This window comes from Phoca vitulina, unplaced genomic scaffold (assembly GCF_004348235.1).
Source record: "Phoca vitulina isolate PV1807 unplaced genomic scaffold, GSC_HSeal_1.0 scaffold18, whole genome shotgun sequence".
NCBI lineage: Eukaryota > Metazoa > Chordata > Mammalia > Carnivora > Phocidae > Phoca > Phoca vitulina.
In genome coordinates, this window is record NW_022589721.1 from 29,517,330 (window position 1) to 29,526,164 (window position 8,835).

An 8,835-nucleotide genomic window follows, 5' to 3' on the forward strand; every position below is an offset into this window, starting at 1 on the left:
CAACAAATTTGTAACATTCTGACTCAAGAATTAATATAAAGCCTCGATACTATACCCACTGAAGTAACTGAATGAGTGGTTAAAAGTCTTCCCAGGTAGAAAACTCCTGTCATGCATGACTTTATCAGAAAATCCTACCAAAATTTCAAGAAATAATTCTGAGTGCACATATACATTTCCAAAGAATAAAAAAAGTTAGAACATTTCTCATCTCATTTTGAGATTTATGAGTTTTATACATTACCTTTATACCAAAACCCTAAGAACAAGACAAGAAATGAAAATCTGCAGGCCAAATTTACACATTAACTTAGAGACAGTAGTCCAAAACACAATGCTGGCAAGGCAATCTATGTATCCATGTACTGATGTATTGATTTAATAAAAAATGTGGGTTTATCCTAGAATCCAAATTTGATTTAGCATTACAAAAAAATATGTGAACAGAATTTACCATATATTTGGATTAATAAGAAAAAATTAATAAGAAAAAATAAGAAAAATAATTTTATCTGAATAGATGCAGAAAAAACATTTAATAAAGTCCATTCATATTGAATACACTTAGCCTCTCAGAGGAAGACACTCTTAGCTGAAGTGACCTCTGGTCAGGTCAGTCCACTCCGCTCCTGCCTCACTGATGTTCATTCTCCCTGTGGAACAAGTTGGTCAGGAAGCCTTGGTATATTCATGGCTTTTAAAGATACCAGAAAGACACCAGAGGTGGTGATCCACAGAATTAGAATTACTCTAACCAGCCATGACATAAAATCCTTGGAGAAGGTATGTGCTGACTTACCTTCAGGCGCACAAAGGAGAAGAATCTCCAAAGAGAAAGGACCACTTCAGATGCCCACCAAGACTCTGAGAATCACACAAGAAAAACTCCCTGTAGCAAGGTCCTAAGACTTGGGATTGTTTTCATGTCAGGACCCACAAGTGAATCATTGACAGTCCCCATGCTTCTAAGATTGTTAAGCAGATTGCTTCCCTCAGTATTGAGTCAGGAGTTGAGGTTGAAGTCACCTTTGCAGATGCTTAGATCAAATTTTTTAATAAATTGATTATCAGTTGTTAAAGAAATAAATATATTTAGTTGATTTGGAATGAAGGAATGATGATTAATTTTATGTGTCAACTTGGGGAAGCTATGGCCAGGCTATGCAGCTGTTAGATCAAATACCACTTTATATGTTGCTGTGAAGGTATATTTTTAGATGTAATTGACATTTAAATAATCAGACTTTTATCTGTACCTCTGAAAAAAATAATGCAATATATGTTAAGAAAGAAAAAAAAGAAGAAGAAGAATGTAGCAGGAGGGGAAGAATGAAGGGGGGGGGAATCGGAGGGGGAGAAGAACCATGAGAGACAATGGACTCTGAAAAACAAACTGAGGGTTCTAGAGGGGAGGGGGGTGGGAGGATGGGTTAGTCTGGTGATGGGTATTGAGGAGGGCACGTTCTGCATGGAGCACTGGGTGTTATGCACAAACAATGAATCATGGAACACTATATCTAAAACTAATGATGTAATGTATGGGGATTAACATAACAATAAAAAAATTTATTAAATAATCAGACTTTGAGTAAAGCAGATTACCCTCCATAATGTGGCTAGGCATCATCCAATCTGATATAGGTGTTAAGAGAGTAAGACTGAGATTCCCTCCACAGACAAAAAATTCTACCTGCGTCTCTGCCTTTAGATTTGAACTGAAACATCACCTTTTCCCTGGGTCTTCAATCTGTTGTCTTGCTCTACAGATATCAGACTTGCCAGTCTTCACAATCGTATAAGCCAGTTTTTTTTTTTTTAAATCTCTCTCTCTCCTTCACACACACACACACACACACAAACACACACACTATATGTATACACTATATACATATACTGTTTTAGTTTATATATATATATATATATATATATATGTACTGTTTCTCTGGAGAACCCTGACTAATACAGAAAGCAATTTTTAAAATCTAAATCTTACAAAAAATATAGTAATCATTACATTTAAGTGTGAAATGTTGAAATCTTTTTATTAAGCTTCAGAAATAAGAAAAGGTTGTATGTTCTCACGACTGTCTTTTAATACAATATAGAAGGTTCAAGAAACAATGGTAAAGCATGAATGAATGGTATCAGAATTGATTTGAAAGAAATTTAGGAAAGATCATATGACCTTTTTTTAATTTATATCATTGATAAGAGTTTAACAAGATTGACATATAATAAAAATCAAGTATCTTTTCTCATACCAGCAATAATTAGCAAACAAAATTTTAAAAACTAAAATTTCATTAAAAAAACCCACCAAGTACCCAGGAATGAGACAGGTAACACCTCCACAGGGAAAATTCTAATATTTAAATGATAGCCAATAAAAACAAAACACAACAAAATAAAAAACAAGCAAACAAACAAAAAACTCAAATGAAAGATGAATAAGGCAAGGTTTTAGATTAGCTGGTGCAATTGTGTTAAAATATCTTTTCCCTTGACATAAAAATATCAATCCTCTTTTTATTGTCAGCAAAGTTTTCAAGAATCAGACAAGCTAATTAGAATACCTATAGGAAGTTTGAATTCCTATGAATTTAAACCCTACCCACAAGACTATCTTTATCCCACATTCTCTTACCTATAGTTTTTGCAGTCTTCTTTACCTTCTAGTATTTTTTAGAAATCTTATTTTTTTGTTATTATTACTATCATGGGCACTAGCAATGTACTGTTGTGGTCTGTTCTTCCACACACTTTAGAACATAAGAGCCACAAGAATGGAAAGTTTTGTCTGTTTTGTTGCATGATGTGACCCACATGCTTATAATAGTGACTGGCACATAGTAGGTGATTTGTAAACATATTTGGATACTGTTTGCAAACAATGTAAATATATAATTAGGAAAGAATAGCATAAACTCTGTTGAATAAAAATTACAATATCCTCAAGACTTATGAAATTATATTAAGTAAAGGCAGTGCAGTTTTGCATAAGTAGAAATAAACAAATTAATGGAAGACGAAAGGAAAGCTAGAAACAGATTCAGTTTATACAGTTTGTACCTCTGATGTCACCATAGAGACAATCTTTACAATAAATGGGCTGGAACAATAGGACAAAATCACAGCAAGAAGTCTAAAAAAATGGAGATAAGTAATATGCTTATAGAGAATTTAAATAATGGTCATAAAGATACTCACTGGACTTGAGATGAAGTACTTAATAACTGAAATTAAATATACACTAGGTGGAATAAATAGTAGACTAAAGGAAGCAGAAGAATGGATCAGTGACCTAGAGGAAAGAGTAAAGGAAAGCAATTAAGCTGAACAGGAGAGAAGAAAAAAATAATAATAAATGAAAATAGTGACATTAGCAAGCATAATAACATGTACATTACAGGAATCCCAGAAGGAGAAGAAAGAGAAAAGGGAGCAGAAAATGTATTTGAGAAGATTATGGCTGAAAAAATTCCTGAATCTCGGGAAAGAAAAAGAAATCCAGATCCAGGAAGTGCAGAACTCTCCCAGCAAAATCAACCAAAGGAGGTTTACACCACGACTCACAGTAATTAAAATGGCAACATGTAGTGATAAAGAGAGAGTTTTCAGTGGCTTTCAATGACACACTAGAACAGATGGATCTAACAGATCTATTCAGAACATTCCATCCTAAAACAGCAGAACACACATTCTTTTCAAGGTCACATGGGACATTCTCCAGAATAGATCAATATTAGGCCACAAAACAAGTCTCAACAAATTCAAAATGATAAAAGTTATGTCATGCATTTTTTCTGACCATAACACTATGAAACTAGAAACGAACCACAAGAAAAAATCTTGAAAGAACATAAATACATGGAGGTTAAATAATGTGCCTTTAAACAATAAATGGGTTAACCAAGAAATCAAAGAAGAAATCAAAAAGTACATGGAGACAAATGAAAATGAAAACACAATGGTTCAAAATCTTTGGGATGCAACAAGAGCAGCTCTAAGGAGGAAGTTTATCACAATGCAGGCCTACCTCAAGAAACCAGAAAAATGTCAACTGACACCATGGAAATACAAAGGATTATAAGAGAATATTATGAAAAATTTTATGCCAACAAATTGGACAACCTGGAAGAAATGTATAAATTTCTAGAAACATATAACTTACCAAAACTGAAGTAAGAAGAAATAGAAAATTTGAACAGACAAATCACCAGCAATAAAATTGAATTAGTAATCAAAAAACTCCTGACAAACAGAAGTCCAGGACCAGAGGCCTTCATAAGTGAATTCTACCAAATGTTTAAAGAAGAGCTGATATCTGTTCTTCCCAAACTTTTTCAAAAGACAAAAGAGGAAGGAAAACTTCCAAATTCATTCTATGAGGCCAGCATTACTGTGATACTGAAACCAGATAAAGACACCACAAAAAAAGAGAACTACAGGCCAGTATCTCTGATGAACACATACACAAAAATCTTCAACAAAATATTAGCAAACCAAATCCAACAATACATTAAAAAAATCATTTACCAGGATCAAGAGGCATTTATTCCCAGGTTTCAAGTGTGGTTCAATACTCATAATATCAATCAATGTGATACACCACATCAATAAGAAAAAAGATAAAAACCATATAATCCTTTCAATAGATGCAGAAAAAGCATCTGACAAAGTACAAGACCTATTCATGATAAAAGTCCTCAACAAAATAGATCTAGAGGGAACATACGTCTACATAATAAAGGCTGTATATGAAAACCTACAGCAAACATCATACTAAATGAAAGCTTTTCCTCAAAAGTCAGGAATTAGACAAGGATGTGCACGCTCACAACTTTTATCCAACATAGTATTGGAAGTCCTAGCCACAGCAATCAGACAAGAAAAAAAAAAAAAGAAATAAAAGGCATTCAGATTTGTAAGGAAGAAGTAAAACTGTCACTATTTGCAGATGACATGATACTGTATATAGAAAATTCTAAAGACTTCACTAAAAAACTACTAGAATTGATAGATGAAATTCATTAGTCACAGGATACAAAATTTATATACAGAAATCTATTGCATTTCTATACACTAATACTATGTAGCCGAAAGAGAAATTAAGAAAACAATTTCATTTACAATTGTACCAAAAATAATAAAATTTCTAGGAATAAATTAAATGAAGGAGCTGAAAGACTTGTACTCTGAAAACTATAAAACATTGATGAAAGAAATTGAAGATGACACAGCAAATGGAAAGATATTCCAAGCTCATGGATCAGAAGAACAAATATTGTTAAAATGTTCACACTCCCCAAAGCAATCTACAGAATTAATGCAATCCCTATCAAAATACCAACAGCATTTTTCACAGAACTAGAGCAAACAATCCTTAAATCTGTATGGAACCACAAAAAACTCCAAATAGGCAAAGCAATCTTGAGAAAAGAAAAGCAAAGATGGAGTAATCACAATTCCAGTTTTCAAGTTATATTATAAAGCTGTAGTAATCAAAACAGTTTGGTACTGGCATAAAAATAGACACATAGATCAATAGAACAGAATAGAAAGCCCAGAAATAAACCCACGATTGGATGGTCAATTAATCTTCAAAAAGGAGACAGGAATATGCAGTGGGAAAAAGATAATCTTTTCAATAAATGATGTTGGGAAAACTGCACAGCTACATACAAAAGAATAAAACTGGACCACTTTCTTATACCATACACACAAATAAACTCAAAATGTGTTAAAGACCTGAAACCATAAAAATACTGGAAGAGAGCAAAGGCAGTAATTTCTTTGACATCAGCCATAGCAACATTTTTCTAGATATGTCTCTGGAGGCAAGGGAAACAAAATAAAAAATAAAGTATTGGGACTATATCAAAATAAAGACTTCTGCACAGCAAAGGAAACAATCAACAAAACTAAAAGACAACTTACTAAGTGGGAGAATATATTTGCAAATGACATATTCAATAAGGGGTTAATATCCATAATATATAAAGAACTTATACAACTCAACACCAAAAAAACAAATAATACAGTTAAAAAATAGGCAGAAGGCATGAACAGACATTTCTCCTAAAAAGACATACACATGGCCAACAGATACATGAAAAGACCCTCAACATTATTCATCATCAGAGAAATGCAAATTGGAACCACAATGAGCTACTACCTCACAACTGTCAGAATAGCTAAAATCAAAAAGACACAAAACAAGTGTTGTTGAGCATGTGGCGAGAATTGTGCACTATTGCTGGGAATGCAAACTGGTATAGCTACTTTGGAAGGCAGTATGAAAATTCCTCAAAAACTTAAAAATAGAGTTACCACATGATCCAGTAATTCAGGTACTGAGTATTTACCCAAAGAATACAAAAACACAAATTCAGAAAGATACATGCACTCTTATGTTTATTGCAGCATTATTTACAATAGCCAGATTATGGAAGCAGCCCATGTGTCTATCAATAAATGAATGGATAAAGAAGTGGTATATATACAATGGAATATTACTCAGCCATAAAAAGAATGAAATCTTGCCATTTGCAACAACATGAATGGATCTGGAGAGTATAATGTGAAGTGGAATAAGTCAGAGAAAGACAAATACCATATGATTTCACTCATATGCAGAATTTAAGAAACAAAACAAATGAACAAAGGAAAAAAAAAGAGAGACAAACCAAAAAACAGACTCTTCACTGTCAAGAACATACTGATGGTTACCAGAGTAAAGGTGGGTGGGGGGATGGGTGGAATATGTGAAGGGGATTAAGATCACACTTATCATGATGAGCATTGAGTGATATATGGAATTGTTGAATCACTATAATGTACACCTAATAATATAACACTGTATATTAACTAAACTGGAAATAAAATTTTAAAAAGAAGATCATGTAGATATTCTAGGCAGTAGAAATGTATCCTTCTCCATCTGGGTGGTGATAGTTACATAGTGTACCTTTCATAATTATTCAATTATGCAATTTTGATTTTATCTTTTCTGTATGTATGTTATCTTTAAATGAAAAAAGGTAAAAATTAAAAGATTCTTAAGTTTACTACTTAGGGAAATGAAATTAGATAGCACAGTCAAACACATTCATACTTGACATTGATAAAATCAATGTTTTAAACTTACACTATATGAACAGTATTGGGAAGAATGTGGGGTGACAGAGACCCTTATAGTGGGAACTATTGGCAGTTCCCCAGACATTATTTTGCCATTTATGAAATCTGTTCTGGAAGAATTGTGGGATGGAATTATTAAGTGGAAGGTTTTGATTCTTCATATCCAAATTCAACATCTTAATGCTCTTCCAGTACATAAAACTAGTCTCTGTAATTCTATTTTTTGAAATAAATATTGAGTTTTTACTAGCTATATAAAGCAGATGCATGTATGGTATTATCTGTAGAGAAGTGCGTTAAGTGTGAAGTTGCATACATGCTCTCAAACACTCATCAAATTTTTTTTTTTTTTAAAGATTTTTTTATTTATTTGACAGAGAGAGACACAGCGAGAGAGGGAACACAAGCAGGGGGAGTAGGAGAGGGAGAAGCAGGCTTCCCGCGGAGCAGGGAGCCTGATGTGGGGCTCGATCCCAGGACCCTGGGATCATGACCTGAGCCGAAGGCAGACGCTTAACGACTGAGCCACCCAGGCGCCCCGCACTCATCAAATGTTAACCAGTCTGTTTTTGGTCCATCAATCTGATGAGTGCTTGTTGGTATAGACCAAACAAGATCCCAATCCTCATTTAAAAGAGCTCTGAATCTGGCAAGAAAAAATAAAGATACACTAATATTTTGAAACTATGCATGAATATAGACAGAATTCTGGATCTGTATTTGTATAAATCCAGTAGAGTGATCTATATCTGTGGTGAGTTAAATGGCAATATGGAATTGACTGCATAGAGGTATAAAGTCTAGGTTCTGTCAGGTAATGTGGGTAGTTCATAATTCCTGGAATATATGATAAACCAGAGAAAACTGCAGAAAATTACAAATTTAGATTAGACTTTGTTAATAATTTGAACTATTTTCCTTTATGTAAATAAGAATTATCAAAAACTTAAGAATGTTCTTACCTAGTCATTGATCCCTTCATCTATTATATGTGTTTGTAATGTATGTGTTTATTTATTTATATGTATATTACATGTATAATATATAATAATATATATTACACATTATACATATACATTATATGTATACATATATATTATAGAGTATATGTATTATATATTATACATTATATACACATATATTATTCATATATCATACATTATACATATATATTATATGTATATATTATGTATATATGTATATAATATGTATATAATTATTTATTAATCCAAGTTTGAATTTATGATATCAGTGCATCTTCTTTAGCTATTCCCATTGGTCTTGCTGCAGTTTTGAGCTTGCAGCAGATGATCAATAGATATCTGTTAAATTATATCATTTTTAAAAAGTAAGTGAGTAGGAAACTCCAAATGTCTCTTTAAAAACTAGCTATAACAAGTCGCTTTGTCATTTCATCCTTCAGTGGACTTGTTTTCACCATGAATTAGTGGTCTACATAAATAAAACTTTCTAGCCCCTGTTTTATGACATATTAATTCAAAAAGAGATGAGATCTATATATAGTGCCCATAGTTTTTTGTATCGATTGCAACTTCATAAGTCAAATATTATTATAACAAATCGAGTTCTGATGGATCAGCATCCGCCACCTTCATTCATACTTGCTCATTCACCTAACATTAGGGAGCATCTATCTTGAGCCAATTTAAATGACCAAAGCATTAATTAATGGCA

General features: G+C 32.8%; 1 pseudogene; it reads left to right on the forward strand.

Annotated features, from left to right (window-relative positions):
• Positions 1 to 690: 690 nt before the first annotated feature.
• Positions 691 to 1,042, forward strand: LOC116639560 (annotated as a pseudogene).
• Positions 1,043 to 8,835: the final 7,793 nt, after the last annotated feature.